The sequence below is a fragment of the Lactuca virosa genome, chromosome 3, assembly GCF_052849685.1.
Source record: "Lactuca virosa cultivar CGN04683 chromosome 3, Lactuca_virosa_CGN04683_v6, whole genome shotgun sequence".
In the NCBI taxonomy this organism is placed as follows: domain Eukaryota; kingdom Viridiplantae; phylum Streptophyta; class Magnoliopsida; order Asterales; family Asteraceae; genus Lactuca; species Lactuca virosa.
Genome location: NC_136428.1, coordinates 338319693 through 338338416, shown reverse-complemented (window position 1 = coordinate 338338416; position 18724 = coordinate 338319693). Strand labels below are relative to the sequence as shown.

The following is an 18724-nucleotide window of genomic DNA, read 5'->3' as shown; positions in this document are numbered from 1 at the left end:
GCATTTACGACGCGCTTTTACGACACGCAATGCGTGTCAAGGAAGGCCTTGTCATAAAGGAAAATGACACGCGTTTGCGTGTCGTAACCTAATGACGCGCGTTTAGGACACGCATTGTGTATCATTAAAGCCCCTGTCATAAAAGAAGATGACACGCATTTGCGTGTCATAAACTTCAACAACCATTTATGATATATATACATTTACGACACGTCTTTACGATACTCATTTACGTATAATACAAAAATATGGAAACAAATATATACGAAAAAATCAATTTCATCCAATAACATCATGTCAAAAAATTGTAATACATTGGTATTAAGGGGATCTTATTGTACATTGCAATTAAGAGGTTTTCCCTAACTATATAACCTAATACTACATTGCTATTATGGAACACCTTCTTCTTTCTACTTCTTATTGTTATGCTTCTTCTGTTTCCACATGATACATGTGGAGGCTCCACCCAGTTATCACTCACAATCTTCTTAAAGTCAACCTTGTTCTCATCCTTCATAAATTAAAACACACAATCATCAAGAAGTTATGAGCATGACACAACATAGTAATACAACATAATCATAGGACAAGAGAACAGCAGAACACCTCGTCATCATCAAAATCATACAAATCAACAGTTGAATACCTCTTCTCCCTTAGCAATGATTCTATCGATATCTTCAACTGTGATTGTACTATCCTTTGAATTGAATACCATTTCAGCACCATACCTCACCATTTGTTGCATCTCATCTTTGTTTATAGCTACCAAAAAAAAAGATGACATGTTATTTAGAAGTAATGGAAACTAGTAAAAAGGTGATGTGAAGAAATGCTTACTCTTTTGCTCAGGTAAACGTCATTGTTGAATAACCAAAGCATCAAGTGCAAGCTTTTTATAAGCTCTTTCAATGACTTTCTCCTCTATAGTGTACTGTTTATGTTTACAATCAATTAACATTAGTAAAAAATCATTCCAGCAGCCTTGTCGTCTATTATAGTACACCACAAATTCTTTTAATATAATAAGAAATAGACTTGATTAAAACAATACTTTCATACTGCATAACAAATATACATATAAATGTTAAAAGTACGAACCTGTGAGAATATCAACACCCTTGAAGTCAATTAAAAGTCAAAAGTTGAAATGGTAAATACCTGTGAAACAGCCTGTTTACACAACTGATGCACAGTCTAATCATTCATTATAACTCCTGTGAAATGTAGCACACATGAAAAATGAGGGCAAAAATGTAAACATAAAGCTATTTGAAAATAAATGAAATCTCAAAGTATACTATTAACATAAAGCTATTTGAAAATAAATGAAATCTCAAAGTAACATGATTGATCCATAGTTAAATCAAGACTTGTCATTTATTTTTGAAAATAAATGAAATCTCAAAGTAACATGGGGTTGAGGGATTTTGTTGTCTGTAACTGCGGGAATGCCAACTTCATTCTGCAAATTTGAAGGATACTATTATTCAATTATCAAAAAATCTATTCTTTTATAAGACTGGTAAGAGGGTAGATTTCGATATCTTAAGTTAAGAGCAAGAAAACTAATGTTCATACTTCAACCTGAAACAACATTTTTAGATTATCACTAGATAGTTACGAAGGACCTTACGCTTTAGTAGCAGCATAAAGTGCATAAAGAGGACTAGAAGGCGTAACAACTACAACACTCGACCCAATATTAACAATAGCTCCTTTGTTTCTCTTCATCATTCCAGTCAAGACGACATTTGTAACTTTAGTCGTCCCTTCAACATTAACCTTAATTAAATTAGACATCAACTTCATGAAAAAATCTAGCATAAGGATAACAAACCCCAACGATATTTATCAAAACCCCAACATCTATACCAGCAACTGTTTCCTTAATCCTCTCAATCCCATGATCTAAATCACAACTAAAATCAACCACAACAACTTTGATTTGGGTTTGTTTGAATTTAGTTCGGATTGAATCTGAAACATTGTTTAGTTTAGCAAGATTCCGACCCACAAGAACCGAATTTATTCCTTTACTGGAAATTAACAAACACCCAATTAATAATTAATTAAATATATAAATGCAAGATTTGAAGGAGGAGGCCTAGTGTAACACCGTAAATTTTCATACAAATTTTTCATTTTTAAAATCACATAAATATCATCAACACATATCACAAAATCTCAATATTTCAATTATCAAAAACACGTGTTCATAATTATTTAAATAAAATCCAGGATCCTCGAACACAACTCCATATCGTGTGTACAATCAAGCTGTCGCCTTCCCGTGATCCTGAGAAGTACCTGAAACACATAACATATAAAACGGTAAGCACGAAGCTTAGTGAGTTCCCCAAAATACCACATATAACACATATTAGCCACTCGAGGCTATAACCCTGTCGGCCCACTGGCCCTAACTTTGTGGACCCTCTGGTCCTAACTCTATGGACCTTCCGGTCCTAACTCTGTAAAGTCTGGAATACACACAGCATAAATCACATAGAAATAATGCAGTGCAGCACATCACATACATAGCATACAAGATACTCTGTCACATAACTCTACTTACCACTCAAGGTAAAGTATAGTGAGAAGACTCACCTCGGTTGGCGAACAGATCCTATAAATGTTGCTATTGTACTCCGGCCTCTAACTCTAAGTCAAAACCCATAATTAACCCCATTAGGATTTAAGACCAACCTTCACATATTAGGTCTAGATATGGTCCACCAACCCGGTCCATAACTAACTCAAGCCCATTGGGCCCACCAAGGCCCAATACCAAATGGGTTCACAAAAAGTCCTCTAATGGCCCAACTATGGCCCAATTTTCCAAATTGGGCCCAAACCCTCACACGGGCCTTACCCTAGAGCCCATCTAAATATTCTAGTCCACATGACTGCTCTTGGATGGCTCATCAATGGCCTAATCACCAAAGCCCAATAAAAGGCTCAACACACGGCCCAAATAAAAATTAGGGTTTCCTCATAAAATGATGATTAGGGTTAAGTCTTTCTCACTTAACCCATTAAGGACTTAACCCATTAAGTCCATGATTCCACTAAGCCATCATACAATAAAATCGTCATGAGTTATAACTTCAGTCCATTGGTCTAAGTGCGGCAGCCACCACCTTACGATGGTGGTGGGGGTTTTCCGGCCATACAATCACTCATCCAATCCTCGTAATTTCTGAAACCAACACTTACACTCAAAATCAACCCATTAACACACCCTCAGCCACCATCCACGGTGGCTGGTGGCGGCGAGAGATGATAGAAACGGCAGCCACCATGGTTGGCTGCCATGGTGGTGCGCCAAACCTTGGAATAAAATGCTCATGAACTCCAACGATGCTATACAACTCGAAATGGTAGCTTTCAGCCACCTACTTGGTGGCTGACGTCGCTCAAGTCAACAGAAACGCCGGCAGAAGCCGGCAGCAATGGCAACGACTACATCGCGCACCCAAGGAGGAGTCGAGAAGGTTACCTGGTGCCTCCGACGGAGGGATGACGTGAAGACGGAACGAAAGAGATAGTGGTACAGTCGGGGCTTAGCAATCCAGTCTTCACCGAAGGAGGGCAGCGGCGACTCGCTGTTGACTTCGCTGTGCTGCTCGACGCTACTGGCAACAGCTTCTCCGACGGCTAGCCAAGGTCTCGCCGATCACGATTTCGCCGGAAAGAAGAAGAGTGGCGAAGAAGGATGACTCCCGATCGGTGGCGGCTCAATAGAATAGTGATTAGGGTTTGAGTCATGAACATGGGAGGGAATATTGATCATCGGCTGATCTCGCATCCCTCCAAACTTTTATTCATTTTATCACATTCAGCCCCTCCTTACCCGATTTCCTTCAAACTAAGTACAAAATTTACCTAATAACCCCCGCCTTCAGAAATCATTACAAATTGAATCCAAAATTTACACTCTAGTCCTTCGTTCCCAAAAATCTATTCAATTAAGTCCCAATAACTTACCAATCAGCCCCTGCCTTTGAAAATATTTACAAACCACTCAGGAATTTTACACTTTTGACCCCCAACTGCTTAAATCGTGACAATTAACTCCTCGAGGCCAACACCTTGCCATATTATTATTATCTTAGGGTTTCTACTCATATTAACCCTTATTTATTTATTTTTTTAATATTCGGGATGTTACAACTCTCCCCCACTTATGTTAGATTTCGTCCTCGAAATCATTCCTTAACATCCCTTAAACGCCCGACCTCTTGATCGGCATGGCCACAAGTCCAAGCGTAACCCCAGCCATTCAATCCAACCGAGCTATCTCATCCAACCACATTGTACACACCACGGAGTTCAATCTACTTCAAACAATGCTACAACCGATCTGCAGTCACACATCATTTACGACCTCTGTCGCCTACCATTCACTAACTCTACGGATGCTGCGATCCTTCTCGAACCAATCGAAACGACCCTCCCAGGTCTAGAACATCAGATGCAACCCAAAACCACTACAAATGAAAACCATCAGGAATCTGAAATATCAACTCATCTATACTTTACACAGATAGGGCCAAACTCAAGCTCAAGAGTCTGATTCAACAGCAGAATTGGAACCACACAAATCCAGTCTGATACACAACTCACAACCCGTGATTCACGAATCTACGCGTACATTACTTCTCCGATTCCCTCTAATGTGCCACAACCTCTACTCAATTCGAGATATAACGGATCCCAACCATCATGGAGACCACAGTCTCGCCCTTGGCCCGGCCACCAGGTTCCCAAAGACTCAATTATTAAGGCTACCCAAGCCTAAAACTCTTCTGCGTCAAGCTTTGATCAGAGAGCACTTCATCACAACATTCTCTCGCTGACTAGTGGGTACTATGGTTCCCAGCAGTATCACAACGACCTCTCACTGAACAGTGAGTACTACGGCTCCCCGTAGCATCACTACAACCTCTCACTGAATAGTGAGTACTACGGCTCCCCGTAGCATCACCACACCCCTCACGGAATAGTGAGTACTACGGCTCCCCATAGCATCACCACACCCCTCACTGAATAGTGAGTGCTATAGCTCCCCGTAGCATCACCACAACCTCTCTGCACTGACTCATTGAAGCTGCAGCTCCCCTCAGTCTTACCGCACTTACTCTTACCACTTCACAATCTCATCCTCAGGCTGACGCCACACTGCGATCATTAACTCACACACACCCATTTAGGCTAAGCATCACTACTTTGGACGACCACCGTCGTGACAAAACCTCTTTTTCTCGCAGCAATTCACATTCTCAGATAAAACCATTTGATGACAATTAGCTGAAGGGCCCCCACTGGAACCATAGACACTTGATACACCACTCGACATCTCATAACTCAAGACTCGAAATAAACTGAAATTTAGGTCATCATACCCGGATGTCTCGGCACACCATCACAGAATCTCAGGATGTCTTGCCCCCACCACTGATCTCCTACTCACGACATCATACTCAGATACCGCAATGTACTCTGTCAGAATCTCACAACTGATCTTCCTCTCATACATCTTATAACTTTGAAAATCCCAATCCTCAACTTGAAACACAGAGAAATCGTCGATGACTCAGAACACGATGTCGACAATCCTAAACTCCCTCCTCTGTCGCTCAAACCTCTGCAAGGATATTCATACCGACTCTGAAGCTGGTTGCATGATCATCTCTTACCCTTTCCAAAGAGCATAGAACAATCCATTCATCAAACCAACCACCTCGAAAAATTCTTACCTACTACAAGGTCTCTGCCTAACGGCCACCCGCCGTGCAGACACTCATCCTTTCTTGAACATGTACCACATGCACTATCTCGCTCTGCACTTCGCCTTGACCATCAATAATCCTGGTCTCAGGAATCCGCACCATAGGTCTCTATATCCAGTTCTCTATCCGCTCTTCAACAGATCTCTGATCTCCTCAAAAGCACCCGGTCCTCCCCCACTCAGGGTTTGAACCATCACCAATTGGTTCACCAACAATCTATCCCACAGACTGTTTTTACTAGTAACATCGCACCTACTCTTGGGAGGTGATACGCAATGCTCAATGATCTCCTCGATGGAGATCGAGCAACTCCAATTACCTGAATCTCAGATGAAATCCTCAGAAACTTCTCATCATGACTACTCCTAGTCATTCAGAATCTCGTATCATCCCACTATCGGACATCTCAACTGTCCAGTAGTAACTCTAACTCTTAACCTGAAATAATGAACTATCATACTCCTCATCCTCGACTCTTCAATCAACTTTCCATCACGTGGATTGTAATAAGACCGGAGTCCTCATTACCATACTCGATACTCCTCATAGACAATAAGAGCCACCGCCCCAATATCCTCTTCTTGATCGTCTGCCGCTGCAGCTAATACATGCCCTACAATGCTAAAATAGGGTGTATCCTTGTCCTTAACCATATCAGTCAACTGACAATCTTCTCATGCTCTATCATTACCTCTCGGCAGACATACTGCCCTAATACTCTGATGGAAGGGCGCCATCAATGCTAACCCGCAGGGTTCTAGCCCCAAGCTCGGAAACCGAATTCTCAACACCTCTTATGTTTCCCACAGGAAACGGAAATAATACCATCCATGTCACAGAAGGTGACATCTTCACTATCGGCTGATTGCTCAACTCATGCCGCCATCCTCCATAACCACCATCTCTACTTATCCTTGAGCCTTGCGACTTCATCTGCCATCTTAACAAAAATCTCTCGAAGCTAACTTGATTTCCCTCTCAAGGAATGCTCCACTAAAACTCGTTCATCATGGCCCTCTTGCCCTATACTCTTTCACATCTGATCTCAGTCTAACCAATCACCACGGAATAACTGGTAGAACCAGTAACACTAACCGCCACAGGTCATGGTACTCGAACCATGTGGCCACCCCTCGATCTGCTATGAATCATGGTACCCGAGCCATGTTATCTCTTCTCAATCCGCTACGAATCATGGTACTCGACCCATGACATCACCTCTCGATCTGCTACGAATCATGGTACTCGAACCATGAAATCACCTCTCGATCTGCTACGAATCATGGTACTTGAACCATGAAATCAACTCTCGATCTGCTACAAATCATGGTACTCGAACCATGAAATCACCTCTTGATCTGCTACAAATCATGGTACTCGAACCATGAAATCACCTCTCGATCTGCTACAAATCATGGTACTCGAACCATGAAATCACCTCTCGATCTGCTACAAATCATGGTACTCGAACCATGAAATCACCTCTCGATCTGCTAAAAATCATGGTACTCGAACCATGAAATCACCTCTCGATCTGCTACAAATCATGGTACTCGAACCATGAAATCACCTCTCGATCTGCTACAAATCATGGTACTCGAACCATGAAATCACCTCTTGATCTGCTACAAATCATGGTACTCGAACCATGAAATCACCTCTCGATCTGCTACAAATCATGGTACCCGAACCATGAAATCACCTCTGGATCTGCTACAAATCATGGTACTCGAACCATGAAATCACCTCTCGATCTGCTACTTAGAACCTCCGGAATGTTCTCTGTATCGAGTATGGGTCCTCTGCTTTCAGTAGTACGGGCCCATACTACCTGCCACATCTACCCATACTTTCCACACGGACCATCCCCGAGTCCCTAAGTAGCTGCTCGACCTTCTCACTCACCAACCCTGTTATGCGTGTTCGCTCCTCTGCGAAATATCCAACTCTGTGAGTGTACTCATATGACTAGGGTCACCCTTTCCTAGGCTCTTCCTAGGTTCTCACACTTCCCGCCATCAGCTGCTGAAGAACTCGTTATGATGCCAGCCGTCTACCTCCTGAATATCGTCATATTCACTTCGTAGCTGGCTCTCATCATCAAGAGTTCCACAAAGCACGAAGCAAGCAGCATTCGGGCATCAAATAATCTCTACTAACATGCAAACCACTCTAGGTCATTACCTACTTGCTCTCCTCATACTCTAAGGATACCACCGAACTCAAGCAACTTTACCCCACGCGGCCATCTGACTACTCTCTCAGTAGACTCCTCAAATGCTCATCTAGGTATCTCTCCTAGATTACCCCTTTACTCAAAACCCTCTCTAGAGGATTACGGCTAGATACTCTTACTCAACACATGCTCGAAAGCACATCACAGATAACAATAACTCCTAGGCTAAGGCATCACAAATCAGGCCACTCTAGTCCTAACATATGAAACACCTAGCCTATCTCTAGCATGCATAATATCTCATAGCATATCTCATAAATATCTCATAATACAAACGTAAGGGTATTTTGGGAAATCACCGTTCGGGCTCTGGCTGATTGTACACACTGCTCCAACTCGTATTCTTTTAGAAACTCTTGCTCATTTTAGAAAAAATCATTTCCTTGAAAAATTTTCTCAAATCCTCAGTTTGAGTCCAGATCTACCCAAAGGTGCATCCGAATCCCTCAAACCAAGGCTCTGATACCAACTTGTAACACCGTAAATTTTCATACAAATTTTTCATTTTTAAAATCACATAAATATCATCAACACATATCACAAAATCTCAATATTTCAATTATCAAAAACACGTGTTCATAATTATTTAAATAAAATCCAGGATCCTCGAACACAACTCCATATCGTGTGTACAATCAAGCTGTCGCCTTCCCGTGATCCTGAGAAGTACCTGAAACACATAACATATAACACGGTAAGCACGAAGCTTAGTGAGTTCCCCAAAATACCACATATAACACATATTAGCCACTCGAGCCTATAACCCTGTGGGCCCACTAGCCCTAACTTTGTGGACCCTTTGGTCCTAACTCTATGGACCTTCCGGTCCTAACTCTGTAAACTCTGGAATACACACAGCATAAATCACATAGAAATAATGCAGTGCAACACATCACATACATAGCATACAAGATAATCTGTCACATAACTCTACTTACCACTCAAGGTAAAGTATAGTGAGAAGACTCACATCGGTTGGCGAACAGATCCTATAAATGTTGTTGTTGTACTCCGACCTCTAACTCTGAATCAAAACCCATAATTAACCCCATTAGGATTTAAGACCAACCTTCACATATTAGGTCTAGATATGGTCCACCAACCCGGTCCATAACTAACTCAAGCCTATTGGGCCCACCAAGGCCAAATACCAAATGGGTTCACAAAAAGTCCTCTAATGGCCCAACTATGGCCCAATTTTCCAAATTGGGCCCAAACCCTCACACGGGCCTTACCCTAGAGCCCATCTAAATATTCTAGTCCACATGACTGCTCTTGGATGGCTCATCAATGGCCTAATCACCAAAGCCCAATAAAAGGCTCAAAATACGGCCCAAGTAAAAATTAGGGTTTCCTCATAAAATGATGATTAGGGTTAAGTGTTTCTCACTTAACCCATTAAGGACTTAACCCATTAAGTCCATGATTCCACTAAGCCATCATACAATAAAATCGTCATGAGTTATAACTTCAGTCCATTGGTCCAAGTGCGGGTCCCAATAGGCCCAAACCAACAAACCAAAAAATTAGGGTTTCCTAAACACTAATTAGGGTTTTTAGCCCAATACGAAGCAGCCCAGTCCAAGATTAAGTGCTTAGGCCCATTAGGGTTTCATTAGAACGGGCACCGCACACTGCCACCTCGGGCGGTGGTGGTCGGTGGCGGCTCACGGCGGCAGCTACCACCTCACGGTGGTGGTGGGGGTTTTCCGACCATACAATCAGTCATCCAATCCTCGTATTTTCTGAAACCAACACTTAAACTCAAAATCAACCCATTAACACACCCTCAGCCACCATCCACGGTGGCTGGTGGCGGCGAGAGATGATAGAAATGGCAGCCACCATGGTTGGCTGCCATGGTGGTGCGCCAAACCTTGGAATAAAATGCTCATGAACTCCAACGATGCTATACAACTCGAAATGGTAGCTTTCAGCCACCTACTTGGTGGCTGACGTCGCTCAAGTCAACAGAAACGCCGGCAGAAGCCGGCAGCAATGGCAACGACTACATCGCGCACTCAAGGAGGAGTCGAGAAGGTTACCTGGTGCCTCCGACGGAGGGATGACGTGAAGACGGAACGAAAGAGAGAGTGGTACAGTCGGGGCTTAGCAATCCAGTCTTCACCGGAGGAGGGCAGCGGCGACTCGCTGTTGACTTTGCTGTGCTGCTCGACGCTACTGACAACAGCTTCTCCGACGGCTAGCCAAGGTCTCGCCGATCACGATTTCGCCAGAAAGAAGAAGAGTGGCGGTAGAAGGATGACTCCCGATCGGTGGCAGCTCAATAGAATAGTGATTAGGGTTTGAGTCATGAACACGGGAGGGAATATTGATCATCGGCTGATCTCGCATCCCTCCAAACTTCCTTTCATTTTATCACATTCAGCCCCTCCTTACCCGATTTCCTTCAAACTAAGTACAAAATTTACCTAATAACCCCCGCCTTCAGAAATCATTACAAATTGAATCCAAAATTTACACTCTAGTCCTTCCTTCCCAAAAATCTATTCAATTAAGTCCCAATAACTTACCCTTAAATCGTGACAATTAATTCCTCGAGGCAAACACCTTGCCATATTATTATTATCTTAGGGTTTCTACTCATATTAACCCTTATTTATTTATTTATTTAATATTCGGGATGTTACACCTAGATGCTGAAGTAACATTTTTGACCAATACCATCTGTAAGACCCGTAACCAATGCTCATGACCCGTATTTCTTGAGGTTTTTCGCGGGTCTGAGGAAATTAATGAACACCCAATTCAAGATTTGAAGGGATGGTTTTAGTATAGAAAAGGAACCTTCCAATTCAAGATTTGACCCAATACAACTATAAACATATTGACCTTCTCGTAGAGATCAAGGTCACGTGATGCTGTCAAATCAATCAGCAGCCTCACTAGTGCACAATTGCTGAAAAAAGGAACCTCCCATTAGCTAGTATATTCTAACTGATATTAAGCCAGATCAGCTACAAGTGACACTGATCTCCTGCGTAGTCTAACATCAGCAGTGGCATTGCTCAAAATGCCCTAGAAAACAAGTTTTAAATTAGAAAAGACTTTGATTTGTCAACTTCCACATGCATTACCTGTAGCATTAGGTCGCCGCCTTCGGAATAGAACAATTTGAGGCCATTTAGGTTGTTTCTAATAATCACTGAAACATCATACAATGCTTTTATGGCTTCTTCCTCTAATACACTAGATTTCACCATTGTCATTAAGAAAATTGATTGCAAGTTATGAAGCAGATGAAATATTGGACACACAAAAGGACTCAAAGCATGGTTCAGTTAAGTCAACAGTGACTTCATCATTTCCACCATGTGAACCGGGACCTGTAACTGTAACTGGTTCTTCGTTTTCATGAGGGGTATGCACAAGCAATGAAGATTCTGACGAAAATGATCTACTGGATGACAATTGTTGAAGCTCGCGTTCCATTCTAATGGTATAATCCTATTTAAGAAATTAAGATTTGTATCAGAACTCAGAAAAAAAACGACTTAATAGAGACAAATTCAAAGTCAAAGTCAAACCTGAAAGCGGTCAACGGAGAAATTCCGCCTTTTAGATTTTTCTGGTGCTATAGTTAGAAGTATCTGAACAACTTCACTCATTGTTGGACGAGCATCATGATCTAACTACAAACACTCTTTTGCTAAATAATCCATCACTAGCATTCTTCTTCTTCAAATTTCGCTTTCAGATGTGGGTCCGACAATTCCTTACTCACTCTCCTGCTATCTTGTAAAAGTGGTGTCGCCTGAAAATGAAAATTATCACTTTCTTTTACACCCCGCTCCCGAGTTCAACTTAAGGAGAGAAAAGAAAGGAAATGGGCGGAAATGAGAGGAAAGTATGAGTGATTGATGCTCCCGAGTTTCATTAAAGGAAGGAAGTGGAAGGAAATGGAAAGATCACTTTCCCTCCTAACTTTCCTTCCGATATGGGAGGATTTGAAAAGAAAGAATAAAATGTTTAACTTTCCTTCCATTTCTCTCCAACTCGGGAGCACAAAAGACAAATTTGTTTTCGTTTATTTTCTCTTCTTTTCTCTCCTTACTTTCTTTTCTCTTCTCTTCTTTTCTTTGCTTCAACTCGGGAGCGGGGTGTTACTAAATTACATTTTTGATCCTTTTTTTGAAAATTTGGTCCCTGATAATTCTAATTATTGCAATCTTCGTCCTTATTTAGTAAAAGAAAATATAAGATTAAGAAAAGAGTACAAAATAATAATAACTAACCCAAATCACAAGGCTCTCTTCTCCTTTGTCTTTTGACTTGTATATCAGATGCCGACCACTAATAAGTTCAAGAAGCACAACACCAAAACTAAAAACATCTGACATCAGTGATGCCCTTCCAACAATCGCATATTCAGGGGCAAAATAGCCAAATGTCCCTTGCATTCTAGCAGGTGAGCTAGAACAGCTTGGAACACTGTCACACCCCAAAACCATAAACGGCGGAAACGTTCGGGGGTGGAGGACGTCATGTACAGTATCACAACAATGAATAGTAGTAAACAAGCAACAACATCATCCATTGCATTAATAATATAATTTTAATACAAGAGTGTTCTTTCATTGTAATAAGACACCAAAATATGTAATCAAAATAAAGACGAGTCTTGTCTGTGCTCCGTCTTCTCAAAACCTGGTCATCGTACCTGTCTACTGGTGACCTGAGAATACAAGTTATTTTGAAAGAGTCTATCAGCTTTAAAGCTGGTGAGATCATAAGTATTTTAGTGTCTGTATTTGTAAGAATGTATTTGTAAGTATGTGAAGTATAAGTATGTAAAAGTTTTGAAACTCCTAGAAAACCCTATGTTTCCTACTAAAAGTAGCCTTCTACCAAGGCATCTAGTATCTGTGTATGTCTCTTGTAAGAGTGAGTATTTTCCCAAATCTGACTATCATTTATCAAAATATAGTTTTCTCATTTCTGTATATCGTGTGAAACTCACAAGGTGAATGCACTGGGAAGATGAAATAGTACTGTAGTATTGTAATAAGTAACTACCACTGTACTAACTACCTTAAACTAATCATAATTTAAAGTACCATGTGATCGACCTGTATCCTGCTACCGACTATAGTACGCGACAATGTAAGATGTCGGAAGAAAATGACATTTGGCACCCATAGACTTGTAAGTCTTACTGTAGCTAGCAGCGAGGTGTAGGATAGTCAATCCAGTATAGCTATACGCAAACTCATACGCTCCCCAATTAAGGAGATTCTGGATACATGAACGGCCATGGCAGGTAGTGCCATGCCCCGGAACGTGGCTCACATAACTGCAAAACTGTATATGTAATGAATGTGCTAGCTGTAATGTATGTTCTCCCTCTGTCTAGCCTGTATTGTAATGTACTGTGCGTGCTAGCTGTATTGTATGTTCTCTCTCTATCTAGCAAGTATTGAAATGTATTGTGTGTACTAGCTGTATTGTGTGTTCTCTCTATCTAGCAAGTATTGACTCATGAATGAACTGACTCATTGTATGATTCTTTGTTCTAGTAATAGTATTAGTAACTTCCTAAACTACGCCTATCGTAGTTTACTAGTAATAAGACTTGTACGTATGAACATGAATGTATACCCTTGCTAACCAAGGGTATTAAATTGACTGATAAAACTTTTATGTCTATATATGTATACATAATATATAACTAATATTTAGACGACCTTCGGACGATTAACCGATGCCCTAAAGCCACATCCCAACGAGGAAAAGGAGATAAAGTGAGCTAATCTTCCTTAAGTCCTTTAAACATTATTTATACAACTATACATACATAGGCATGCATTTGACAATATCAAAGTATAAAAAGAGTTTAAGTAAAAGTATTTGACAAGCAAAAGAGTTTGTAAAATAGTTTGAAGCAAAACAGTTTGATAACACAGTTTGAAATGTAAGAAAACCACTTGTTTGGTAGTTATTAATCACATGTGATTGATATAATAACTATAATTGTTCAACTTGTATTCCCCCCCCCCCCCATAAAAGCGTTTAAAAACATTTAAAAGGTCAATTTAAGGGGTATGAACTCACATGTAGTGAGTGGTATGGATGAACTGATGAAACAGGATTGCTAGGTGTCAAGTGAAGTCTTGAACACACACAAGGATCCTAGTTAACATATAATATCACATATATGTATCCAATTAGTCTTTAAACAACTAATCAACAAAGTTAAGACATCCTAGGACATGCTAAACACCTTATATAAGTGTTATAAGTCCCAAGGATTGCATCTAAGTGTTGTAGGACATTGCTATTGAGTTTAGGGTTCAAGGGAACCCCCTTATATGAGTTTACGGTTTTGTGACCATAACTCATTGAGTTTACGGTCGTAAACCCATGAGTTTACGGTCGTAAACTCATGCTTCTTTGACCATGTGTTGTTTTGAAGCTCTACAAGTCCTTAGAAGCATTTCTACTTGAAGTATAAGCCTATGGAAGGGATTAGGGCACCATTTCACTCCTAAATGGAGTTTACGGTCCTTAGACCATTTTCCTTTGGGTTTACGGTCGTAAACCCCTATGGTTTATGGTCTTTTGATGTTTTCAAGCCCTTAACTCATCAAGGAAGGGATCTATGCATGTTTCCAAGGCTTAGGAGGGACTAGGGCACACTTTGGCACCCTTTTTAGGGTTTACGGTTCAAGAACATCTTGGACCGTAAACACCTTGTTCTTGGTGATTCTTGGGTGATTTCTTGATATATGGAAGTGTAACAAGCCTTAAGATACTCTAAGATAGAAGTACTTACAAGATAGAGGCTTGAAAAGGTGCTAAAAGTCCAAGAACACTAGTGTGTGTTCTTGGTGTTCTTGGTGAAACTTGAAGATCTAACCTTTTGGAATGATTTCACGGATGAAAGTGTGTTAGATCACTAGATTAAGTAATATATCAACTTAATAAGGCTAGAAACACTTACAAGTTGAAGATCAAGGAGGAAAAGTCGGATGCTACTTGAGAGGATTTGAGTTCTAGCTTTGAAATTGTGAAAAAGTGTGAAAAATGGCTAAGTGCCATATATATAATCACTAGGGTTTACAGTCCAAATACAATTTGGGCTGTAAACTCCAAACTCTTGATGTTTTTGGAACTCTATTGTTGCACAATAAACCCTATGGCATCCTCTCTCCTGGTATCTCCCGAAGTACTAACTTATAAAGACTCAAACTTATTCCAAAAAGCTTGAAAGTTAGCAGAAACTGTTCTGACTTCTATTGAATTGAAATGTTGTACAGAATAGAAATTTCGGGTTGTCACAAACACCATCACTCACCAAACTCTTAGCCATTCCCTGATCATTAATCTACCAACAAAATCATCACACAATTAAAACTCAAACTTATTAATATTCACAAATGAGATATTAAAAATTATTAATCCCAATTCCCACCTTTTCTCTCCAGTTTTCATCCAAGAGAATATTAGTGGATTTAACATCTCTATGCAGGATTCTTGGTGCAACTACTGCATGAAGATCAACCCTCTAGCAGCTCCAATAGCTACTACAAAGCGGGCCCCCCAATCTAGACATTTTTCTGAAACCCCATCTAGACACTCTCTCAGGTTGCCATTTGGCATGTATTCAAACACCAAAAGCATCTCAGGCTGTTTTGTGTGGTATTGATATTCCAAACAGTACCCAAGTAATGGCACCACATGACAGTGGTGCAGTCTTGACAGCAGTTCAATCTGAACATAAACTGAACTTGTTTATTAAAAAAAACTATTTTGCATTTATATATTTAATTAATTATTAATTATTACCTCTGTCAAAAATGTTACATCAGCATCTGGGCCTCCTCCTTGAGATTTAAGACGTTTGATTGAATCTTGCTAAACTATTTAGTTCTCATATATGCCTCAGCTTCTAACCTTGATTTCCATTTGACGTTTCTATAGCTCATCGGTAGATAACTGTTGAGTATCATGAACTTTAATTCTAACTTTGCAGGATCTGAGTGACCTGCAGAAATGAGGACGAAATGCCAACTTCAGTTAGAAAAATACAACATTTAAAGCAATATAAACTTTTGTTCATTATATAGGATAAACAAAAAATAACCATTCGCAGTATCATATTTTGTTCACTATAAAAAATATATCCAAAAGTGAGATTACCAAAATACCATCACCTGTTTATGGAAATGATAATGTTTTTAACTATTAATAGTTAAGATACCTTAAGCTAAAGTCAAGCTTTCGCATATCCCTCACTTATTTGGGTTAGAAATTGCACATACGACCTAATCTACATTCATAAACGATTCAACAAAAGGTATAAGCTAATTGCAACCTACAAAATCTGTCACTGAGGCTCTATTGGTCATATTTATACATGTAAACTAACATATACAATAGGTGCATCTAGATGAGCCAAAAACCATATGAATCCGGATTATCCAGAAGATCAGGTGGATATGGGACGGTCCAACATGAAGTGGTGTGGATCCACTTTGATATGTGTCATCGATGCTTTTCTGGTTTCTGATAAAGAAAAGAAGATCAAAACAAGTACTGAATTGATTTTAAAATTATAAATCAACTCAAAATAAAATAAGAATTAAAACAAAATAGGTGTTTAATGCACAACATTTCAAATTTCCTAGTTCTACTAATAAACAATGAAGAGGATTAGTGAATAATAAGCTTAAATTATTCAAAAAAAATTCAGCATCAGAAGAAGAATTCCAGAACTTATTTTAAAACACAAATCTAACAATAAAAAATCAAATCCAGAACAGCAATATATGTAACAAAACCTAAGAGGAAAACTTTCAACCAGGTTTCAAATTTCATTTTTAGGGTTCGGAAATGGGCAAAATTCCCAAAGAATGGGACGCCACGGAATCGATTCATCATTTGGTCCAAATATCATTATAAATCCCGAATTAGACTCATGTAATTACCCCTGATCGCACTTTGCGCCTTCATCTCTGATAGGGCTCGAACAGAATAACGAAACAAAGCGTCTTCAGAGGAAAAGAAAACAAAATATGGAATATCCGGAAGGTTAAGGGGATATACCACAGTTAAATATTAGGTGGTGTGAAGAATCGACTTTGATGTCCATGGCATCGTCCTCAAGTGAAATAGATGACCTGATGAATTTTTTGGCAGGAAATCAAGGGTTTTTGTGGATGACCTCGTCAATGTTTTTGTTTGGGAAGAAGATCGACATGTTGTTGGAAGAGAAGGAGAATCGTTGAATCGGTACATCTTTCAACGTGGAGAAGATTGAAGGAGAGGAGAAGAAGTGACATACATCTTTCAAGGCGGGTTTTTTGATTTTTTTGGGATTTCATTTTCCTCCTAGCTACTAAGCAAAACGCGCGTTCAGTAAAAAAAATATAAAGTGACACCTCTACACGACACACATATTTTTTTAGGTTCCTTCCGTGGTTTTTTTTCCTTTTGATGGGACACTAATTTTAGGGCACGCAAAAATGCGTGTCCTAAATCCTTCTAATTTTGGGAGAGATGACATTATTTTTAGGGCACACGTTTTTGTGTATCATAAATTCGTGCGTGTCATAGTTTGCGCGTCATTAAAGGGCTATTTTCTAGTAGTATGTGGTTAACCGGCACATCGATTAGGTGATAAAGTTAAGAGTAGCAAGTTAATTTGGATGGTTATTCACACCTTGTTTGTGATCCTCGGTATCCCAGTTACAAACTTGAAGGGCATAATCGAGATTTAAACATGCCATTGAATTGTTCAATGAATCTCAAAATATGTAGGAGTTTCAATCCAGCTAAAACCTAATAGTCTATTTCGTGTTTCATGGTGGAAATTGGTAAATCGTCATTTACCTACCTTAAAATATTTTGTAGCTTGGATTATGACATCCCTCTTCCAAGTTATAAAATATTGTGTTGGGTCCTAGCCTTAATATTTCATTTGGGTGTCTTATTAAGGATTCTATATCTAATCTAAACTTGTCTTTCTTCTTTTTCAGATGTCTTCCAACAATGCTTCTGGCTCAAACCCTTTTGGCTCCTTCTCTCTCATGAACCTTTGTGGGAGAGTCATCTTTGATGGTTCCAACTTCAATGATTGGATTAGGAACATCAGGATGGTCACTCGTTATGAGGACAAGGAGTATGTCCTTAACAAGGAACTGAAGGAAATCGATGAGTCTTCTGCTACTCCAGAGGAGATTGTTGAGTACACTAGCCATGAGAAGGATGCCACTAAGGTGTCTTGTATCATGAGATGCACCAGGACCTGATGGAAAGATACCATCAGAGTGCTCGTTAAGAGAGGTATGAAATCATCTCTTCCATGATAACAACTAGGATGAAGGATGGTGAACCCATCACGGGCCACTTGCAGAAGATGCAAAGGTTTGTGGACCGGTTGCTTAAGTTGAATGTGAACTTCCCTGAGGAGCTGGCTATTGATATCAAACTGCACTCCTTACCTCCATGTTATGATCAGTTACGTATAACCTATCATATGAACAAGGAGGAGGTCAAACTTAGCAAACTTCAAGGACTTTTGAGGACAACCAAAACTGGTCTCAAAGGTAAAACGGTTGTATCTACTCCTACTGCAGCCCCTATTCTAGCAATCGGGAAAGGTATAGGGAAAAAGAGGAAGGCCTCTTCGAAGGGTACCAAGGGAAAGTCTCTTTATGGCTCCTCTTCG

At 40.1% G+C, this 18724-nt stretch overlaps 1 long non-coding RNA gene and 2 pseudogenes across 1 annotated transcript; all 3 read right to left on the bottom strand.

The window, feature by feature from the left end:
- Positions 1–713: 713 nt before the first annotated feature.
- On the bottom strand, positions 714–1223 carry LOC145163103 (uncharacterized). The gene is made up of 3 exons (XR_013739563.1): positions 1165–1223; positions 844–937; positions 714–768 (listed from the first exon to the last, which is right to left on the bottom strand). It is a non-coding gene; the product is annotated as an uncharacterized LOC145163103 (long non-coding RNA).
- Positions 1224–1407: 184 nt separating this feature from the next.
- Positions 1408–11258, bottom strand: LOC145164803 (very-long-chain 3-oxoacyl-CoA reductase 1-like; annotated as a pseudogene).
- A 25-nt stretch (positions 11259–11283) lies between these two features.
- Positions 11284–18724, bottom strand: part of LOC145164802 (receptor-like serine/threonine-protein kinase NCRK) — a 28133-nt pseudogene continuing 20692 nt past the window's right edge.